Source organism: Triturus cristatus, chromosome 9 (genome assembly GCF_964204655.1).
Source record: "Triturus cristatus chromosome 9, aTriCri1.1, whole genome shotgun sequence".
Lineage (NCBI taxonomy): Eukaryota > Metazoa > Chordata > Amphibia > Caudata > Salamandridae > Triturus > Triturus cristatus.
The window spans coordinates 793,612,578-793,622,356 of NC_140592.1; the positions used below are offsets into that span (position 1 = coordinate 793,612,578).

The following is a 9,779-nucleotide window of genomic DNA, read 5'->3' on the forward strand; positions in this document are numbered from 1 at the left end:
TCCCGGTTCCTCCCTTTATAGGGCGAGTTTTCCTTGAGTTATGTAACAGCTCTCCTGTTTACATAAGGGCGTGTTTCCCTTGTATGACAGGAATTCTTGACAGTACATCCTCCCTCTCAGTGGCTCCCCACGGGTCCAGCGCTGGCAGTAAAACGCCGATGGAACAAGGAGACCAAGCGCGGAGCATGAACCCCTTCAGCCGGTTCCCATGAATGCTCCTCCGGGCCATAGCCTTTCCACGCAACCAGGTACCACAGCTTCCCCCTGCGCCATTTGGACGCCCGTATGCCCGACACTTCATACTCCACCTCCGACTCCACGCATACCGGCCTAGGTGTCCCAGACGGCTTGGAGGGTGCTGGTTTGAGCAATGATACATGAAAGACAGGGTGTATCCGCAATGACTGGGGCAAGCACACCTTCACGTTCACGGGACCCATACACTTGGTAATTCGATAGGGGCCCATGTACTTGGGATGGAACACACTGTTCTTTCGAAACCTCATGTTTCTTGTGGATATCCAGACGTAGTCTCCAGTGCGGTACAGTGGCCCGGGCCTTCTCTTCCTATCTGCCGCAGCCTTGTATCTTCTCTTGGCCTCTATTAGGACAGCCCTTGAGCGCATCAACGTGTCTTTTATGTGTGCCACCCTGTCCGCTGTGGCGGGAATCCTGTCCTCTCTGAACGGATGTAGAAATGGCAAGAACCTGGGATGTTGGCCATAGTTGCTATAGAACGGAGATGACTGTGTGGAGCTGTGAGTGGCGTTGTTATAGGCTATCTCTGCAACCCATAGCAAGTCGACCCATTCTTCCCTGCCCTGGTCCACAAAACATCGCAGATACTGTTTGAGCATTTGGTTCAGGCGCTCGGTTTGGCCGTCCGTTTGAGGGTGGTAGCTGGTGGACAGGGCGGTCTTAACATGCAGCGCAGTGCACCAAGTCTTCCAGAATTGCGCAGTAAACTGCGACCCCCGGTCCGACACGATCACCCCAGGTAATCCATGCAGTCGTACCACATTCTTTAGGAGTAGTGACGCCAATTCCCCGGCAGTAGGGACTCTCTTGCAGGGGATGAAGTGCCCCATTTTCGTCAAGTAATCCACCACCACCAGTATTGCCGTCATCCCCTGGTCTACCGGTAGGCCCACCACGAAGTCCAGTGATATGCTATCCCATGGTCTATCCGGGGTCGGAAGTGGATGTAAGAGCCCTTGGGTTCGGCCATGGTCGGCCTTCATGGTAGCACACGTAGGACACTCCTGTCCCCACCTCCTGACATCCACTCTCATGGTTGGCCACCAGAAATGCCGTCCCATGCTAGCCACCGTTTTTTCAAAGCCCAAATGACCTGCGCATGGAGAGTCATGGCACCAGATGAATGCTTGTTTCCTTAGCCTAGGCGTGGGTATCAATAGGCACCTGCCCTTCAGGGGTATCCCGTCCTTCAGCTGCCATTCTCTGTGACTGAGGAGCCACCTCCGCCATGCGAATGACCTGATCCCTCTCTTTATTCCCCTCAGGAAAGTATCCGGTTGGATAACCCCCAATACCATCCTCGGGGAAATGATGGAACGCTCGGTTGCAGGCAATGGTTCCTTAACTGCAGATTGACGGGACAGGGCGTCCGCCTTCCGGTTTTCCGTCCCCGGCCGATATGTGATGCGGAAGTTGAACCCCGCAAAGAAGATCATCCACCGCAGCTGCCTGGGAGAAAGGTGTCTAGTGGCCGTCATGAACTGTAGGTTCCGATGGTCCGTGTACACCGATACCACATGTCTTGCCCCCATCAACCAATGCCTCCATTCGGTGAAGGCGTCCTTGATTGCGAGAAGCTCCTTCTCCGCAATATGGTCGTTGCGTTCGGCGTCGTTGAGTTTGCGGGACATGTACGCAACGGGATGAAGCACCCCTGTGTCGTGGTTGCGTTGGGACAAGATAGCCCCCAGCGCCACATCCGACGCGTCCGCTTCCACCACGTAGGGGAGATCCGGATCGGGGTGAGCCAACACCGGCGCCTTACCAAAGGCGCTTTTCAGGGCCTCAAAGGCTTTGTTCGCTTCAGGGGACCAGACAAACTCCTTGGACTTCCTCAGTAGCTGTGTGATTGGGGCCACCACTCCTGAAAATCCATCTATAAACCGCCTGTAAAAGTTGGCGAAGCCAATGAAACTTTGGACGTCCTTCACGCTTTGGGGCACCGGCCATTCTTTCACCGCCTTGATCTTTCGTTCTGCCATCTCCTGTCCCTCTGGACTCAGCATCACTCCGAGGAATTCCACGGATGTGACGTGGAAGTCACACTTGCTGAGTTTACAAAACAGCATGTTTTCCCTCAGCTTTTGGAGCACAGCTTTGACGTGGTGTACGTGCTCCTCCACACTGGACGAATAGATGAGGATGTCGTCGATATATACGACCACGTAGATATCCAACTCCTCTCTGAATACCTCATTCAAAAAGTACTGAAAGGCTGCCGGGGCGTTGCACAGACCGAACGGCATGACGAGGTACTCAAAAAGGCCGAACCTGGTCTTAAAGGCGGTCTTCCACTCGTCTCCGTCCCTCATGCGCACCAGATGGTATGCCCCTTTCAAATCCAACTTGGTGTAGATACGAGCTTTCTTGACCTGTTCCAGAAGTACACTGATGAGAGGCAAGGGGTACCGATTTTTTATGGTTATCGCATTCAATGCCCTAAAGTCCACACAGGCTCTCAGCTCCCCATTAGCCTTCGGGATGAAGAAGAGTGGCGAGGCGGCCGGAGACTTGGACGGGCGGATGAATCCTAGCTTGAGGAGTTTATCCAGGTACCCCCGGAGATGCACGTTTTCAGGCTCCGTCAGGGCATACAGCCTGCCGCTGGGAACGCTGGCCCCTGGCACCAGGTCGTTGGATCCCTGTCTCAACTCAAGCATTTCATGGTCCGCCGTGTACGAGTCAGCCCTTCTGTCGAATACCTTCAGGAATTCCTCGCGAAAAGCACCCCAATCACATAAGAGGGGGTCGTCCCTGCTCACCAGAGGTACGGCCCATTGTGCCGCGTTTCCAGCCAAATAGGATATAAGGAAAGCCACACGAGCCTGACTCGTGGGGAACGCCTTTGGTTTGCACGATAAATGTAGCGCCACTTGTGTGAGGAATACCTGCACTGTGTTAGGATCCCCACTGTACCTCTCTGGTGTTGCCAAGGGGATGGCTACCGGCATTTCCACTACTACCGCAGGGGTCTGGTTCGTGAGGGAGGTGCTGGGCGTGAGCGGGTCCAATTGGATAGCATCCAGTCTGGCTTTTACATCGGCTGTTTCTTGCCTAGAGGCAGCCACTTCAACTTGCATGGCCGCTAAAGCAGCCAGCACATCATCAAGTGTTGCCATGTCTGTTATCGACCGGGAGACAGTTAGTGTTATTAAGGTCGGATATTTTGTAACGCCCTGAACGTCTCAGGATCGTTTAACAGACACGACAATGAGGACGCAACCACTTGTGAAGGGTTAGTTCTTTTAATGAAGGCAAATAAAATACAAAGAACAAACAAAAGTTATAGTCACTGGAATCCTCCAGGCGAAGTACGTTACCAGCCCACAGCACGGATGGTCCTAACCGTCCTCTGCATATACGCCGATCCCGGCGTATGCCAACAGAGGGCAGAAATGAAATGGCCGACAATGCCAATCGGTAGGCTGTGAGGGGCACGAAGAGTGTTGGGGAGAATCGAGGAGTCAGGGAAACACCCAGCCGGGGTCTCTACCTGAAGGGAGCAGCCGCTCAACCTCTTCCTCAGACTGCACCGGGACGCGGAGTCACCTCCTGGTGATGCGTCACCGATACCCCAATCACAAGCAAGAAGACTGAACCGAGAGCAGCCGCTCGATCGATCCTGTGGACTTCCGAGTCTGTAACGCGGCAAACACCTCCTGGTGTGCGTTACAGCTGGCAGTCCCTGTGTCTCTGGTCGGGCTGGGAGTTACGACTCCAACCAGCAAAAGCGCCACTGCGCTTGGACTCAGCCGAGTCAAAAAGCGAAGCTCAATGGTTGACCGGTAGAGCTTCCGGGTCCTTCACAGGTGACGATGGGGCAAGACACGGCCCAGGGAGTAACGACTCGACCTACCTCCGTTCTTGCCTTACTGGAGCACCACTCCGGAACACTGCTCTTCACGAAGCAGGTACGTCGGTGTAAACACAATATCCGACAGCCTTGTACCTCCCGGTTCCTCCCTTTATAGGGCGTGTTTTCCTTGAGTTATGTAACAGCTCTCCTGTTTACATAAGGGCGTGTTTCCCTTGTATGACAGGAATTCTTGACAGATGGGCAACAGGTCCCCTGTGAGTGGGGGTGGCAAGGGTGATGGGCACCAGGTCCCCTATGGGTGGGGGTGGCAGTAGTTATGGGCAACATAAGCCCTATGGGTGGGGGTGGCTGTAGTGATGGTCTACATTAGCCCTATGGGTGGGGGTGGCAGGGGTGATGGGCAACAGGTCCCCTATGGGTGGGGGTGGCTGTAGTGATTTGCAACATAAGCCCTATGGCTAGGGGTGGCAGTAGTGATGGGCAACATAAGCCCTATGGGTGGGGGTGGCAGGGGTGATGGGCAACATAAGCCCTATGGCTGGGGGTGACTGTAGTGATGGGCAACATAAGCCCTATGGCTGGGGGTAGCAGGGGTGATGGGCAACATAAGCCCTATGGCTGGGGGTGGCTGTAGTGATGGGCAGTATAAGCCCTATGGGTGGGGATGGCAGGGGTAATGGGCAACATAAGCCCTATGGCTGGGGGTAGCAGGGGTGATGGGCAACATAAGCCCTATGGGTGGGTGTGTTAGTGGTGCTGGCCATGCAACCCCTATGGTGGGCTGTTGTTAGTGGCCAGGATGTGGATTCCCTGTGTGTGTGTGTGCCATTTTACAGGTACGTGCCGTTTGTTTGTGTGGTAGGTGTCTGACTTACCGCCTGCGCCGTCGGTGTCGGTTCCTGAGCAAGTCATAGATGTAGAGTACTGGTATGACCTGCGCGATGGGATTCATGATGTGTTTGTGTCGTACACGCTGCTTGTTGCTCCGTCTCGTACCCGCTGCAAGCTGGTCCATCTCGTAGCTGTGTATTGAGTTGTGGCGCGAATCGTAGCTGATATGCTTGTTTTCCGGATGCTGTGACGTGCTGTAGGTGACGACCCGTCCGGCGCCTAGGATGTACGCATCGTACTTGTCATGCCGGAAACTGCTATGGATACTGCTTCTGTGCGACTCGGTTCATCGTTAGGAGTTACGGCTCGGACGGAGAATGGAGCTTGAATCCCAGCCTATGTGTCGGTCGTGTTTTTGGCAGTTATGCGCATCGTACTTACTCTACAGGACGGACCGGCTCCGGGGACTTGTCGGTCGCACGGTAAGGCTACGGACAGCTATTTGACTGGCTATCGGAATCGGCCCCTAAATATTAATATTCATTTAGAAAAATAATACATTGAGAGTCAAAGATTTGATTAAAATTTAATTTATTTATTATATGTTATATAAATTGTTTCAAACTTAGGTAAAAATATTTGTATTTAAAATTTTTGCACTAACGTTTTTTAATAATTTTTCTTATTGCATATAAACATTTTCCCATGCTTTCAAATAACTTTCAATGGAAATGTTTGTCCGTGTTCTATTTCTGTTGAATCTGCTGACGTATGCGGTAGAACGTCTTCCTCTGATTTCCGTAGTGCCTTGCAGTGAAGAAGAGAAGATGAAGGTTTCGCAGACAGGTACGTTTTTAAAACTCTTTACATATTTAAAAACATAGTGGATCCTTCTAAAGTAAAGTTAAATCTCAGGGATGTGTTTAAGATTGAATTGGGCTAACTCTTCGTGTTACGAAGAGTTACCCCGATTTTCTTCACCGATGCATGGGTCTTTATGCATTTCCTCCATGCGGATTGCTTATTTTGGAGAAAAAAAAACGGATATTGTTTGAGAATGCTTTTCGTTTTTGAAAGAGTATTTTATGTTGAGGAACCACTAAATCTGGGCATGTCTGTTTTTTTTTTTTAGGTTGATGTGTACTTCGAGTAAAAGTCCTTTTAACACAAGATTTAATTGAAAAAAAGACATATAGTGAATTTCTGCTGCAATAAGGTGATGTGCCCGTTGAAGGTGTTGAGAAATATATTTAGTACAGTGCACATTTACAGGTGATTTTTAGATTTCATATGAGCAAAAATGTGGTGTTCTACGGATTTAGGCTATTATAGTTGCCTTTTATTTAAATAAAAAATGGGTATATGAATATCTCAAACTTTTTTTCACTTCTCGTCCAAAAAGTATTCGCTACAAGGATTTTGGCTAATATAGTTTCCAATATTAGTAAGGAACATGGGAAAATAATTGGTGACTGTTTTTAAAAAACAATTGAAACTTCATTCACGGTATGGATTGAGGCTAATATAGTTGCCTTTTTTTCAAATTTCCCTGTTTTGTGATTTTTTTTTTTTTACAAAAATTGATTTTCTGGGGAGTTTTTTACAAAAAATTATTTTGGAAAAGACTGTGGTGACAAGAGTTGGTGACTCATGAAATATTTAGCAGTCCCACTGAGTTGAAGAAATGAAGACATCTTAAGGTAGGAACCTCAACTTTCCTCTTTTTAGTGCAAAATATTTTCAAAAATTCCAATTGTATTGTTGACAGAGGAAAAAATGACAAGTAATTTGTTAATGATCTTAGTATTTTTCAGTAATGTAATGTGTACGCAATACTATCAAGGTAGTCAGAAGCCACCATCAACGTAAATTGTTGAAGTTTTGCCAAAAGTCTCTCGGACATTTCTTTACTTTTTTAAGAAATCAGTGGATTCAGACTACCTGACAGTGATTGTGCCAGTCTCATTTCCTGGAAACTTTGCTCTTTCTTCAAAATTTCCAGAAAATGATAAAGATTAGGATGATGTTTAGCTACAGTTTAATTGAAGGAATTGTGTCATCCCTCAATGACATTGTTTGTTTTTGCACCACCCTCCAAGCAGGTTGAATATCAGTTCCACCATTCTATTAGATACTTGGGTTTCCTCCTGCGACCCGACCTGCTTAGACAGCCAATCCACGTATCCTCAAAGTAATTTAGTATAGGTGCCAATTTTTCTTCATTTTGGTGCCGATTCCGATTCGGGTCGGAAAGCACTCCGACCGAGCCGGATCCGGAGGGTTTTCCGACCAAGCCGGAGGCCTGCAGATCGACCGAGCGGGTACGATGCGGCCGTATGCTGCCGGACTCGGTTCGGTCGGACTCCCATAGGAGACAATGGGAGCCGGTCATACGACACGTACATTGGCTCCCATTGACTGAATGGATATGTCGTGGACAAGTGCACCCCTACAGTGGGTACGTGTCGGTGCCATCCGCACCGTACATGCCTGTGTTGGGGAGACCCATGGGTCTCCCCCTGTGTCCGAATTGTAGGGCTGCGGGTGTCAGGAGGTCCGACGCGGACCCCCAAAGGCAACCACCCGGACGTTTTGTGAGCCGGACACTCCGGCTCGCACAGGCTGTCCGACGCGTGCATCGTACTGGCTCGGTCGTAAATCGCATCCATTGCACGCCACGGTTAGCTTCCTACCGAGACGTACGGAGCGGTTCGGACCCGGAAACGACTCGGTCGGTGAATTCCACGTAGCTCGTATCGTACTTGTCGGCTGGAAAACACGCATACGGCTTGTAGTTTTTCCGGCCGGATCGCGTTCGGTGCACTTCCGACCTGGATCGGAATCCGCCCCTTTGTGTAAAATAATCAGATTCGGTAATTGCAGTATAGTACTCATCTACACTCTCAGGCGGTACAAAACATAAAGCAGTTAGTTTTCTTCATTCAAATTGAAGTTTGCTGCTTGCTAAATAGTCTTCAACCAAGGATGATTTCTGAATTTTACGCCAATAAGCCTGCAAAAAGTGAAAGAAACATCCTTGGATTTGTGTTTCAGGGTATAATTTTGTAATAGTACTAATCATTGCCAATTCAAAATCAATGATTACTTTTACAGGACTTTTATTCATGGTTTTGCTTTTTATCACTGATAAAAATTCAGTGTACGTTGAAGATTGTTTGTCAGGCAGCAAAGCATACACTAAAGGGACTGTTGTGTTATTTTTATTAGTATGAACAGTGTAAATTTGTGAAAATGGATGGGGTGTTGATTTGAAAGTACCATCCATCATCCAAACTGGACTGTTCTCTAGGGTTATAAGGTTATGATTAGTGCTAAAAATTAAAATTTTAAGAAGCTTTCCATTAGCATACAAAAGAAAGGTTTCATTAGAGAAAGTTAGTGATAAATGGTTAGGGATGTGAATGTCTTCGAAGTTGCGGGGTGATATGTGGTGGGGATTACTTGTCACTTTTTCTTTTTGCACCATCCATCTGAGGTTGGGGATGGAGGGCATGCTACTTGCAACAAGTGAAGGTATGTTTTGAGCCACTTCCCTTAGAATTGTACCACAGTTTTCATTGAAGGTGTGCGCTAAAAGTTTAATTTGTTGGACATTTTCTCGTACTTCTATTTCCATTGCAGAGGCAGGGTGGTTATGGTCTGTTGTCCCAACAACGGTTTCTTCCAGAATAACTGCTCTGCCTGTGCAATGGGATGAGAAATATTGCACACACCTCCAATGACTTCAAGGTTCTACAGATTTATCTTTACAATAGAGGTACCCACCATATTTTCGTAGGTTATTCTCAGTCCGCGATTTTATATACGTTGTTTGTTTGTAGGTTGACATTGTTGATTGATCAGTTTAAAAAAATATATATATATTTCTGCATGTTTCTTTTTGATTTCTTATTACTAATTGCTGAGAGGTAAGTACTCTTAAAAGGTTTGGAATATAAAATTTGATCCCAGTCACTGTTATGCACCTGCATGTTTGGTAATTACTCTCTGCTTTTAGAAGGGGAAACAGCCTTACAACGATCTTTTTTCCTTGTAGTGCCTTAATCTTGCATTTTTTATCACACATATTTTTACCTTGAAAATTATTTTACAACGCTTTCCTTGTACCATGCATTTAAGTCTCCCCCCACAAATACTTTGTTTTTGCGTGGTAATGGCATGTGTTGTAAAAGCATGTTCGAGGTAAAAAATGCGTGGTAAAAAAGGCGTGGTAAAGGTATACAATGTCTTTATCTGCGTTGAAAAAGCTTGTTGTAAATTTGATCCCAGTCACTGTTATGCACCTGCTTGTATGGTAATTACTCTCTGATTCTGGAATTGGAAACAGCTTTCTCAACGAGGTTTTTATCCCGTTGTGCTTTTACCACGCATTTTTTACCACGCATATGTTTTACCTCAAACATGCCTTTACAACGCATGCTTTTACCACGTATTTAAGGGAAGATGGAGGGTGGAATGCATTGTTTTTATATTTTAAAAAACAATGCGTGGGAATGGTATGTGTTGCAAAAGCATGTTTGAGCTAAACACATGCGCAGAAAAAAAGGCGTGATAAAGGCATACAATGTTTTTAAAAGTTGACTCAAATTTATTCTTCATCATGTATTCTTTGATCACAGTGTCTGTAATTTTTAAGAGATTTGCAGATACTTACTGTGTATAGTTGCTGTACTATTTGTGGATTCATATAGGCTGCTTGTTTTTTGATATCCGAAACAAGGATATGAAGGGTATTAAAGGATTTGATTTCTGAAATTAGAAAAGAAACGGTACAATAAGTGATTTTTTCACAGCTGATCTGTGTTAATTTCCTGAGGGAGTTGCATTATTGTTTTGGATCTCAGTCACTGTC

At 47.2% G+C, this 9,779-nt stretch overlaps 1 pseudogene; it reads right to left on the reverse strand.

Moving 5' to 3' along the window:
• Window positions 1-6,716: 6,716 nt before the first annotated feature.
• On the reverse strand, window positions 6,717-8,756 carry LOC146798857 (uncharacterized; annotated as a pseudogene).
• Window positions 8,757-9,779: the final 1,023 nt, after the last annotated feature.